The 12382-nt window shown below is 44.3% G+C and overlaps 1 long non-coding RNA gene across 1 annotated transcript; it reads left to right on the top strand.

The window, feature by feature from the left end:
• The first annotated feature begins 2861 nt into the window (after nt 1-2861).
• Nucleotides 2862-11057, top strand: LOC126953671 (uncharacterized). Its single transcript, XR_007725294.1, has 3 exons — nt 2862-2885; nt 9385-9640; nt 10495-11057. It is a non-coding gene; the product is annotated as an uncharacterized LOC126953671 (long non-coding RNA).
• Nucleotides 11058-12382: the final 1325 nt, after the last annotated feature.

Below are 12382 nucleotides of genomic sequence, written 5' to 3'. Positions count from 1 at the left end.
TAGACTTTATTCCCTAAACCTGCTTCAAAGTCTTCCTCCTGCCTCTTTTCTTTCCCAACTCTGAAAACTCTCAGCGTTGTTTGCCACTTTTAGGGTTTTATCTGAATTATTAGCATCTTTCTTTGGTTGCTAGACAAGACGGACACTGCTAACGCTAAGACTGGAGGCATATGTTCCAGTGTCTAGCAATTTATTTCTATGAAGAACAAATCCAAGAGTCCTTTGAAGACATGCAAGCTTCCAGACGAGCATGTATGGTTAATATCAATGCCTGTAACAAGAGCTCCAAGTCATGGCAAGGCGTAGAGTCATATTTTGCGCTCATGTGCGGGCTAAGGACTTTCAGGTGAATGAATCATAGCGCTTCCAAGTTAGTAGGAGCTTTAGGGGATGTTTATGACAGTTCTCTAGCCTGCGCCCAAATCTGCCCATGCATCAAACAGAATCAAGTAATCGAGTCATGAACAGTTTCATGATTTGAACCTCTTTAGGGGTGAAAAGTGATGCTTAGGTGAGGGTGCCTACAGTGAGCACAGAGTGGATCCTGATTTAGATTAAGGGGCCAGTTTAGGGAGCAAGGTGCCGACATTTAATATAGATCACAGCATAAAAAGGACTGTATATTTTTAAATGATTTTTGCAATGTAATGCAAAATTTTACTCCCAATGTTACAATCTAATTTTGCATTTAATGTTTCTTCACGATCAATCTCCTCATTCAGTTCTTATAACATTTACTTCGTTATTTCACTATGTAGACAACGGCTTTTAAAGTCAGCCATTTGCCTACATAAAAACTAATGGCTTCTGTCACTTCTGGTTGAACGAATTTGAAACTTTTACAAAATTCCAGGAAATAGCAACATAATATGCCAAAAAGCTGGCGGAAACAGATAGGTTTTTAAGCATATGTTTTATAAACATTATTAAATGACTTATCTGATAAGTCAATCCAGTAAAATAAACCACGTTTTTGAAAAGCATGTATTAGAATACCAAGAGAGCAAAAATGTTTACAAGTACTAAATTATTAACCTTTTTTTTTTTTTTTTTTTTTTTTTTTTTGCTATTGGTTAAGAAACATTCAGCTATTTTAAAATAGCCATTTGTCTGAAAAAGTAAATTACACTGACTGTGAAAATTAAAGCTTTTCTTCACACTTTATGTTGCTGTTTCTTCATATTTACTGGCTTTCACACTATTTCTTATGCAGTCTCTGATAATATATTTACATATATGAATGTAAATTGATCGTACATTTCAAATATGTTATATAGATATAATTGAAGCCAGCTGAACATATTCCCCAAAGATTAATGTATGAACAAAGAAACTAATATTATAATTGAAGAGAGGAATGTCTGTAGATTAATAAATTGATATATGTATCTGTCTGGGTGTAAATTTAATCCTAGGGTTTAAGTTAAAGTGAGTGAAATATCTCCTTATTGTTTTTCTATCTTTTGCTCCTCTTATCACCAGATGACAGTGAATGTTAAATAGACATCAAATATATCCTTGCCAATGTGTTGGTGAACCAATACAATCATTTTACCTTCTGTATAGTAACACCTTTTGTCAGCTAAAAGTGCACAAGTCTGGCCTGGCACGGTGGCCCACGCCTGTAATCCCAGCACTTTGGGAGGCTGAGGCGGGCGGATCACGAGGTCAGGAGTTCGAGACCAGCCTGACCAACATGGTGAAACCTGATCTCTGTTAAAAATACAAAAACTAGTCGGGCATAGTGGCACGAACCTGTAATCCCAGCTACTCAGGAAGCTGAGGCAAGAGAACTGTTTGAACTCAGAAGGCAGAGGTTGCAGTGACCCGAGATCATGCCATTGCACTCCAACCTGGGTGACAGGGTGAGACTCCATCTCAAAAAAAAAAAAAAAAAAAAGTGCACAAGTCTGCAGGACAATGGCTCTTAGTCTTTTTTTTTTTTTTTTTTTTTCCCATCTCCTTCAAATCTCATCACCTTGGCAGGTGCCTCTGCTATCTGCACATACAAATTTCTATACCTAAGCTTAAGTGTAATAACGTTGGAATTCTTTGTGCATGAGGAAAACAAGGGTGTGCAGAGGAGCAAGCATGGACTGTAAACTTAAACAGTCTAGATTTGAATTCCATCTCCACATTGGGCAGGGTTTTAAATATCAGATTCTCGAGTTCCACATCTGTAGGATGTAGATGATAACACACCTACTGTGAGGGTTATATACTGTTTAGAGAGCGTTGTATCTAATAGGGACACAATAAATAATCACTGTAATTATCATTATGGTTATTTCACGAATACGATTTGCTCAGTCCAGCAGACATTTATTGAACATCTGCTATGCACTAGATATGGTGACAGATACTGGCAATAAAGAGATGAAGAAGATAGAATTGTTGTACTCTAGAAGCTTCTAATCCATTGGAGAAGACAAACAGATTATGCAGTGTGGTCAGTGATACAATAAAGAGCACCTGAGAGGAATGGCAGAACCAGGACATTTCATAGGATAATTATCAAAGACAAGATGCCATTGACTGTGGCTGGTGCCAGTATCCCAGGGGAGATAAGACCTAAGCTAAGATGGACCATCATAGAAAACCCAACGGACCGAGGGCTCAAAAACGAAGCAGTGTGAGACCACCAAGTGACAGCACCAGGGTCATCCTGGAGGGGAGATATTTTGGGGTCAGTTTTTTATACAAGTGAACTCTTCCAGTGTAGTCGTCCTGAAAAGTTCCACAAGGGAGGCACAGATTGAGCAGAATTTTCAAGTGTGGATTTTACTTCAAGATACCAGAAAGGGAAATTGTGCCTTTTATAGGTGAGATAGTTGGAATGGGCAAGATGCAAGGATAGGACAAGGACGAGTAGGTTGATCAGAAAGGTAAGTGGGCACAGGACTTAGAAGGACATTGAATATCTGGTTAAGGGGTTTGGCTTTTATTCCATGGGTAAAGAGCGGGAGTTCGAGAGACTGCAAGGAGGCATCCCAGTTACCCAGCTCTGTGCAAGGCAATGACACCCGTGTGGGGTGCTAATGTCCAGCAGTGGATGGGACAGAAGGAAGAGAGAGAAACAGGAGACACTGGAAAGAATAATCAAGAGAGCTGGATGTCTTACCAGATGTGGTGGTTCAGGCGAGGGAGCAGGGAAAGGGGGTGCCAAGATTTCCCCCTGGGTAATTATCTAAAAAGATGGTGCCTTCAACAGAAAATAATCACATTGTATGGAGCAGGGAGGTGGATTGGGTGATGACAAATGGATGAACTTAGTTTTAGTGTTAATTTTAAAGTGATGCCAGAGATCTGAGATCTCCTCAGATCCCACAGGAGAGAAGGTGCTATTAGGGTCATTTCACCTACGCATGTATGTGTTAGTCTTTTCACTCACTCACTCATTCATTCAATCTTTTCTGTCACTCATTCTTTTGCTCTTCATTCGTCTACCCATTATTCTATGCTATGCCATGCCATGCTATTCTATTCTATGCTGTGATGTGCTATACTGTACTATGCTATGCTATGCTATGCTATGCTATGCTATGCTATGCTGTGCTGTGCTGTGCTCTGCTGTGCTGTACTATGCTATGCTATGCTATGCTATGCTATGCTATGCTATGCTATGCTATGCTATACTGTGCTATGCTATGCTATGCTATGCTATTCTATACTGTGCTATGCTATGCTATGCTATGCTATGCTATGCTATGCTATGCTGTGCTGTGCTGTATTATGCTATGCTATGCTATGCTGTGCTGTGCTGTGCTGTACTATGCTATGCTATGCTATGCTATGCTGTGCTGTGCTGTGCTGTACTATGCTATGCTATGCTATGCTGTGCTGTGCTGTGCTGTGCTGTACTATGCTATGCTATGCTATGCTATGCTATGCTATGCTATGCTATACTGTGCTATGCTATGCTATGCTATGCTATACTGTGCTATGCTATGCTATGCTGTGCTATGCTATGCTATGCTATACTGTGCTATGCTATGCTATACTGTGCTATGCTATGCTATGCTGTGCTATGCTATGCTATGCTGTGCTATGCTATACTGTGCTATGCTATGCTATGCTGTGCTATGCTATGCTATGCTGTGCTGTGCTGTGCTGTGCTGTGCTGTGCTATGCTGTACTATGCTGTGCTGTGCTGTGCTGTGCTGTGCTATGCTGTGCTATGTTATGCTATACTGTGCTATGCTATGCTATGCTATGCTATACTGTGCTATGCTATGCTATGCTGTGCTATGCTATTCTTCATTCATTCTATCCTTATTAGAATCCCCATTCAGTGCGAGGCATAATGGTATTAATAAAAGGAACAAGACACACCCTACCCACAAGGAGCTCACAATTGAAAGGTCCCATTTTTACTTATAAGCATCTTGATTTTCTCCAACTTCTCCCCAAATGACCAGCTCAGTTTCCTTTTCTGTCGATATAAGCTGCCGATGCTGGATGTAGAACTGCAATGTTTCAGGTTTGCTGTGAAGCAAAGGCCCATGGAAGTGAATGTGGAATTGTATTTTCTGACCATTCTAAGACATTTGTTTCTTTTAAATTTAAAACAGATAGAAAGGATATTTGCCAGCTAGTTTTCCAGACAGAGATCATATTTGAGTGGGACTTGCGAGTGAGAGCCGCCCAAAAGTATTTACCGTTCTGGGGTTATCTGCTGAGGACACACTGACTTTGGGGTGGAACCAAAGGCGGAACCGACCTTAAGAGTCCCGCCAGGCAGGTGCGTCCCTTCTTGTCCAATCTGCTGTGGGGGAACTGGCTGGGGGAAACTGAGTCTCGCAGTGGATCTGCCTGTGAAAATCCTATCTTGGTCCCTGTGCTTGTTTCGCACATGGATCTTCTCTTCGTGCATCTGGTCAATAGTTTATTCCCAAGAATGTGAAGTCATTGTTGGCCAGAGAACCTCAGCCCTTGGAATTTGGTCTTTAACTCCTGCGTGAGTGTCTGGTTGTCTGGATTTCTCGTGCCTTTGGTGTCCCCGGGGTTTGCCTCCAAGGAAGCAGGTGTTGGGAGACACCGTGGGGCAGAGCTGAGGACACGGGGAAGAACTCTGAATTCTCTGCTGTGGTGTCATGATTTACAAACATGATCTTCATGTGTTGCATGTGTTGGCAGGGTTGCCTGCTAGGGTCCTTTTTCCTGCCTCTTTTAAAGTGTTCTTCCCATTCCCAGAGATTAGTCTCTGCCACCTGGGCAGGGGCAGTGTACTTTCAATTCTGACTAGAATGATCTCTGGAAGAGCTTTTGGAAGAGTGCAGTCTCTTTGTGTCACTTGCCAGAGGCAAGGCAGTCAGACTCCAGGAAACACATGTCACGTTGTGTTCCAGGTGAGTTTTCCCGCATGGACTGCAACTCCCAGAACCTGGTGCAATTAGTGTTCCTGATGCTGTGTGATCTGCAGGTAATGGAAGGACCGCTGTCCTCATCCCAGCTCCACCCACAGCAGCATGGCCTCCTCCTCAAACAGAACCCTCATTTGTTTACATGCAACAAGGAGCACTTGGCTATGGGCAGGTGTCTCTAACTCTTTGTCTTTACCAGGCTTTCATTCTCTTTATACCAACCCCTCCCACCAGAGTACTTAGCACACAAAAGACATGTGCTGGTGCCTGCTGTTGGTTGAACTCAGAAATCTGTGGGTTGTCCGTGAGGGCTGGGGTGAGAAAGCAGCTTCGATTGCACGCTGATTAGCTGGTGCTGTGTAACAAACCACCCCAAGACCGGGTGGCATACAGCAACAAGCATTTCATTATGCTTATGAATTCTGTGGGACCAAAATTCAAACGTAGTACATTAGGGATGGCTTATCTCTGCTCCACAGAGCCTGAGGCCATGGCTGGGAAGACAAGAATGTCGGACAGTGACTCAAACAGCTAGGGCTGGAGTCATCCAAGGCTTCTTCACTCACATGCCTGGTGCTTGGCCTGGGATGATGTGAGATTTGGGGTCGGGGGTCCTCCAGCAGACTGCCCTCATGCGGCTTTGAGGTGTGGCTTGGGCTTCCTCCCAGCATGTTGGTGCTAGGACAGCTGACTTATAATCTGGAGGCTCGGAGTTCCAAGAGTGAGTATTCTAGTAGGCATGGCCTTCTATACCCGTCCTTGGAGGTTACAGAGGATCACTCCCACCACCCTCCAGTCACAGACCCTCCAGAGTCAAAGGGAGAGAGGTCTCACCTGTGACAGAAAGCCGAAACATTGGAGGCCATGCTTTTAAACCACCCCTGGCCCAATCTGACTGAAGAATCTTCTTCAGTATCTGAGACAGAGCAGGTATGTGTTGGACTGGGAAAAGATGAGACAGCCCTATAGCCATAGAAAGCAGATGGAGATTTGAAAACAAACAATTAAATTCCAGGGAACCATTTCTGCGTCTGAGAGCTCCTTTGCTCCTTCCACTTCTGCTTCCAAGTAGGAGTCGCTGTAAGGACTCCAAGTGAATCCATCAGCAGTGCCATCCAGGGGCTGCACTGCATCTGGGCAGAGGTATTTACATCATCTTCTGAGCACAAGGTTCAGACCCCACAGTCAGCCACAGCCTGAGAACTGTGAAGGGTTTTAGATAAGAAACGTCTTCTAGTCTCCAAGGGTCAATATTTCCCATGACTTCTCTGACGCGGAAACAAGAGGCTCAGAAGGACTCCCCCCAGGCAGGGTTTAAAGGGACTCTGCTACCAGAGGCAGTGGGGTTTAGCCTGGATGCCACTTCCTAGTCCCAGAGAATTGAAGGTGGCTGGAGAAGGGCATTTCGGGACTTGTCTTCAGAGTCCCGAACTCGTGCCTATGGCTCTGGGAGAAGCTTATATTTGTTTGACCTTTTATTTGAACAGCTGTGGGAGATTTCCTGGTTTCACTTGGGAATTGTGGTGTGTGTCTATGAAGTGCACTATAAACTGATTTCACCCCGTGAGTATCTCTTTAATGCTTTACAAATAAAGTTAATCATCTGTGCATCATCAATAACAATGACTGCAAAGAACTAGAGGAAAAAACATTGAGGCTATTTTGGGTAGCCTTTAAAAAAAAAGTCAAATAATTTTGAGTTTCCTAAGAGTTACCGGCTCTTCTGACTCTCTGGTCATTTGCCGATGGAAGAGCATTTCCCCATTAGGAGACTGGGCCAGGAATGTCCTCAGTGGGAGTGGCGTGACTTCCATGGAATCCGTGTTCATTACTCAGACTTGCAACCTGAGTCTCCCAGGAGGGGCCACTGACTTTGGTGCTAGAAAATACCCTAGGAAGAATATTCTATACTCTGGCTCAAACTGCTTTCAGTACAAGGGAAGTCCTTTATCCAATGCTGAAACTTTGAGGAAGAGACCCAGTACCCACAGGGTCCGAAATTGCACGAAGAAATACCTTCCTGTGTTACCTGTAAAAGAGTTCATTTCTATTTTGAGGATAACCCAGGATAAAAACGGGCAGATAAAACCCAGAGGGTGAGTGAAGAGAAAGGGAATTAGGGGAGAAGGAGGAAGGTGACTGAGAACAGGAGAATGAAAGACACGTTGGAGAAAATGTATTTTCTCAGGTAAATCACACACAAGAAAATGCTGGCTCCTAGTTTATTCTTTTAGGAATAAAATATCCAATTCAGAATCATTCAGGTGAGAGGCATGTTTGCGCAGCTATGGCAGTAGCAGGTTGCCCCTACAGAAATCCGCAGTAGCAGGTTGCCCCTATAGGAATCCGATTCAGAGCTCAAGAACAAATCACCCTATGCCTAGCTTCCTTCCCAGGGTCCCCTCCCTTAAACACAGCCAAAGCTGGATAATTAGGCCTGGGAAGCTTTGGCAAAGCTAGATTCCTCATATAAAGTATCCCCACCCCTCCATGCAAATTATGGAGCTGTTTGGCAAAAGCCATCAGCATCAGATAAGATCTTCAAACCCCAGTGGTTATGAAATACCATCGTCACACCTCCCAGCCTGGTTTCTAACATCCAGTGGGGCTTATTATTCATTTACTGTCTTTTTGGCTGCAGCACAGAGATCAGCCTCTCAGGCACCCCTGCAAGTAACGTGGCTTCTGAACCTCCCAGTATGATTTACCACCTACAAAAACCTCTGAAAACACAGTGTGTGCACACACATAAACAGAAAAAAAAATCAAGTCCAAAAATTGTAATGAAACAAGAAATTACTTGTTGATAAATGGCAAGCTTTTAGATATTCTTTGGTTTCCACATAAAAATGTATATTTGGGCTTCCAGAGTGAAATACCTCGGTATTTTAGCACCTCTGGAGTAGCTCTACGCATGGCTCATGGGAGGCCCTCAGTAACAGATGGGGATTAAATAGCAAGACGAAGGTGAGCCTTGGGTTCACCTTGACAAAGTAGCGGGCAGGTTGAAGAAAGCAACCAGGCTTTCAAGGACAAGTAGGCTTCTCCAAGGGCAGAAAAATGTTACATGCTGGGGCTGCATGGTGGGCTGCAGGGAGTTAACACCTCCTGGAGTTGTTTGAGAATTAAAATAAATGATAGGCCCATCTCAGATCAGGTCTCAGAAGGATAGAGGAGGCACTGAGCCATGGCCTTGCTGAGACGCAAGAGTGTCAATGTCTCATTGCTGTCATCAGTGACAGGATCTAAGTTCAGCAGGGTGAGCACCCTGGGAGCTTTGCCCTCCCTGGGCCTGGCTCCTACCACCTGACACTATTGAAGCACGTGGGGTGCTCCTGGGTTTCCTCGTGTTTGGCCTTTTGGCATCTGTCATTGATAGAAGGAGCGTGCACCTCCACCTGTCTGTTCCTGCTGTCTACCTCTCTCCTCTGTTTCTGGCTGAGTTTCCAGTTTATGAAGTAGAGATGGTATGTTTTTTTCTTTAAAAAATCATGTTATATTTTAAAAACGTATGAATTTAGCAACTGCTTAGTTTAAAGGTTTATTTCTAAGGTCTTTGAGTAACCCAGTCTGACACATTGCCAAGAAAAAGAAGGCACTTAATAGACTCAGACTAATTGGCAATCCTTGTGCTTCCTGCATTGAAAGTTCTTGTCCTCCAGAGGTGATTGAGCCTTACTTAACTTACCTACATCGGGTCCTTCTCTCGGGAGACTACATCTCTGGGAAGGCAGGGGCCGTGCCTGACTCACTTGTGTATTCCCCTCTTCTAACAGTGCCTGGCTCACAGAGGACACCAAGCTGGTCCAAGAGGTCATGTTCAGCCCTGAGTTGTGGTCTGGGATTCAGGTCGCCTTTGGAAGAGGTTCCAAAGACCTCAGAAGGGCCTTGGGAGTGTTGGCATTGCATAACATGCATGCGTTTGGGTCCTGTGGAGGTTGTTTCCCAAGATGGCTGCTACAGTCCTGGTCAGTCCTGATGCCCTTTTGACATGTGACTTTGTCTCTATGCCCATCCACAGGTGGAGTACGTTGCCCTTCTCCTTGAGCCTGGGCTGGCTGGAGAAACCATGTCAAGAAAGAGGGACCCTAAGAATAAGCCTCCACAAGCAAAGAGAAGCCTTGGAAGATGAAAGACCATGAGTAGAGAGAGGCCCTGCTGAGGGCAGACATCTGAATGAGGCCATCTGGGGTCTTCCAGAGGAGAGAACCCATGCAACACGTATGAAATGGGGACAAGCATCCTCGCCAAGCCCCGCCCAGCCAACCCACAGAACTGTAAGTAAATGGGACGAGTTTCACTTTAAGTCACCAAGTTTTGGGCTAGTTTATTACACTGCAATAGATCACAGATACAAACCAACCGAAATTCAAACTCTACTTCTGCACCTACTAATGGAGTGATGGTGAATACATTTTTTTTAGCCTCTCACCTCATATGCAAAATGAAAATAATAATGCCCATCTAATAGAATTAGAGCCTTGCCAACCACACCTCCCACTTGGAGTTGCCCATAGCCCAGTTGCAGGGCTGGTCTTAGGTGGTAGAGAATATACTAAGTAGTTTTCTCTCCCTACTCTTCATTAGCTGAGGGGACCGGAAGTAGCTGCGTGACCCCAATGGCTCTGTTTGACTCGCTCTTGAGATTATAAATGAAGAAGCCCAGAAATTGAAGTCAGGTAGTTGAGCCTTGGATTTTTCAGATCATGTAGAGCCGAGGCCAGTGTCAGAACCCCAGGGAGCCAAAGCCACACAGGAACGGAAGCTAAGAGGGAGTTGGAACTGTGAGTGGGCATCAAGGGGGTCCACAGAGCAGGTGTGCAGAGAGAAGCCCAGAGAGGCCACCTGGCTGCAGCCAGAGACTGGGAATGGAGAGAGTGTCCCAACTCAATTTCCTGCCCTTGGTTCTGAGAGATTCCCTTGTGCCCTCTTTCCTCAAGCCTGTGTGCGTAGGAGTGGGATGCTTCCTGCCAAGTCATCCCTAATGAAATGTGAAAATGCAAACGCCAGACACAAAGTGGATGTGCAGTTCTTCAGGGCACATTAGTGTGTGTGTGTTTTTTTAAAGTCAGGGAGGAAGGAAACATTTATCTACTTTTCTCTCAAAATCTATATTCTTTTTTCTCCATAGACTTGATAACATTAACCTGATGCCTAGAGTCTCAGAAGAAACTGGTTTTGGAGGTCAGTGTGACTCAGAAACTAACCTCTTTCTAAACTTCACACACAAGCAGAAGGTGTTTTTCCCTTGGAGGCCAGAGCTCTGGGGAGTGGGGATGGGAGTCGTGGCCGCCTCTGCCATGAATGTACCCTTGCAGTGCCACTGGGGATGGGAAAATCTAAGGTCCATACATAAGAAGTTCTGGTTCCTGGATGTTTTCTGTGAATGGATTACCCAGAATAGGATTTTTCCAGATTTGCAGGCTCAAATGAGACGCCTTACGGGTTGGCTCCAGAGCAAGAGTTCTCTGGAAAAGAAAGAATCATAATCCTTTGATAATATTTTCCTAACAGCCACTAGAGGAAGTTTTCAGAGAGTAATAAATTATGCATTCTCATTTATATAAAACCTTTTCCTCCTAGCTTGGAGCACTATCTCAACTTTTTACTAACTAGCAATTTTACTAACAAATTGAGTAAATCATTTAGCTTCTCAGCCTCAACTTTCTTGTCTATAAAATCAAGATAGCAATGGTTAACACCTCCCGGAGTTGTCTGAGACTTCAAATAAATGATATACCTAAGGCGCTTTGAAGACTGCCTGGTGGGTAGCTCACTGAGCCCAGGGCTCAGTGGGTGCTTGATGAATGGCTGCTTTCATTATTTCTGGACCAGTGCGATTTATTGGCCTCTCTTCTTGATGTCTGCTCCGTTTTCCAGACCCAACGTTCATCTATTTCTTGGACTAAAGTTCACTTTTACCTAGCCTCAAAAGTCAATTCTGCTTTCAAGTCCAGCCATAGATCCTGGGTTCCATGACCCCAGGCAGTATCCTGCAGGGTCCTCTCCCCTTCCCACCCCTCAGGGATACTGAGGCAGCCCCTCCCATCTGGTTCAACTCGGCTTTGAAGTTGAGACCCCGACACCCCTCAGCAGGCACTGTCCTTTGAGTTATCATTCCAGGGGAGATGGTTGGCTATGCACAGTCATTCATTTCTTGCCAAAATCTTTTTATGTGTTTCTGGCCTGGGTTAAGGGGGAAAAACGTGAATGTGCTGGAAAAGAACTTTGTTTCATGCTCTGTATGAGTTCACTAGCTCTGTCCTTGAATCAAGCAAGATACCCAATAAAGAAGGCCTTAGCTATCAGAGAAATGCAAATCAAAACCACAATGAGATACCATCTCACACCAGTTAGAATGGCGATCATTAAAAAGTCAGGAAACAACAGGTGCTGGAGAGGATGTGGAGAAATAGGAACACTTTTACACTGTTGGTGGGATTGTAAACTAGTTCAACCATTATGGAAAACAGTATGGCGATTCCTCAAGGATCTAGAACTAGATGTACCATATGACCCAGCCATCCCATTACTGGGTATATACCCAAAGGATTATAAATTATGCTGCTATAAAGACACATGCACACGTATGTTTATTGCGGCACTATTCACAATAGCAAAGACTTGGAATCAACCCAAATGTCCATCAGTGACAGATTGGATTAAGAAAATGTGGCACATATACACCATGGAATACTATGCAGCCATCAAAAAGGATGAGTTTGCGTCCTTTGTAGGGACATGGATGCAGCTGGAAACCATCATTCTTAGCAAACTATCACAAGAACAGAAAACCAAACACCACATGTTCTCACTCATAGGTGGGAACTGAACAATAAGATCACTTGGACTCAGGAAGGGGAACATCACACACAGGGGCCTATGATGGGGAGGGGGGAGGGAGGAGGGATTGCATTGGGAGTTATACCTGATGTAAATGATGAGTTGATGGGTGCAGCGCACCAACATGGCACAAGTATACATATGTAACAAACCTGCACTTTATGCACATGTACCCT

The sequence above is a fragment of the Macaca thibetana genome, chromosome 4 (assembly GCF_024542745.1).
Source record: "Macaca thibetana thibetana isolate TM-01 chromosome 4, ASM2454274v1, whole genome shotgun sequence".
NCBI lineage: Eukaryota > Metazoa > Chordata > Mammalia > Primates > Cercopithecidae > Macaca > Macaca thibetana.
Note: the sequence above shows the minus strand (reverse complement) of the source record. Positions and strands in the feature narration are given on the sequence as shown.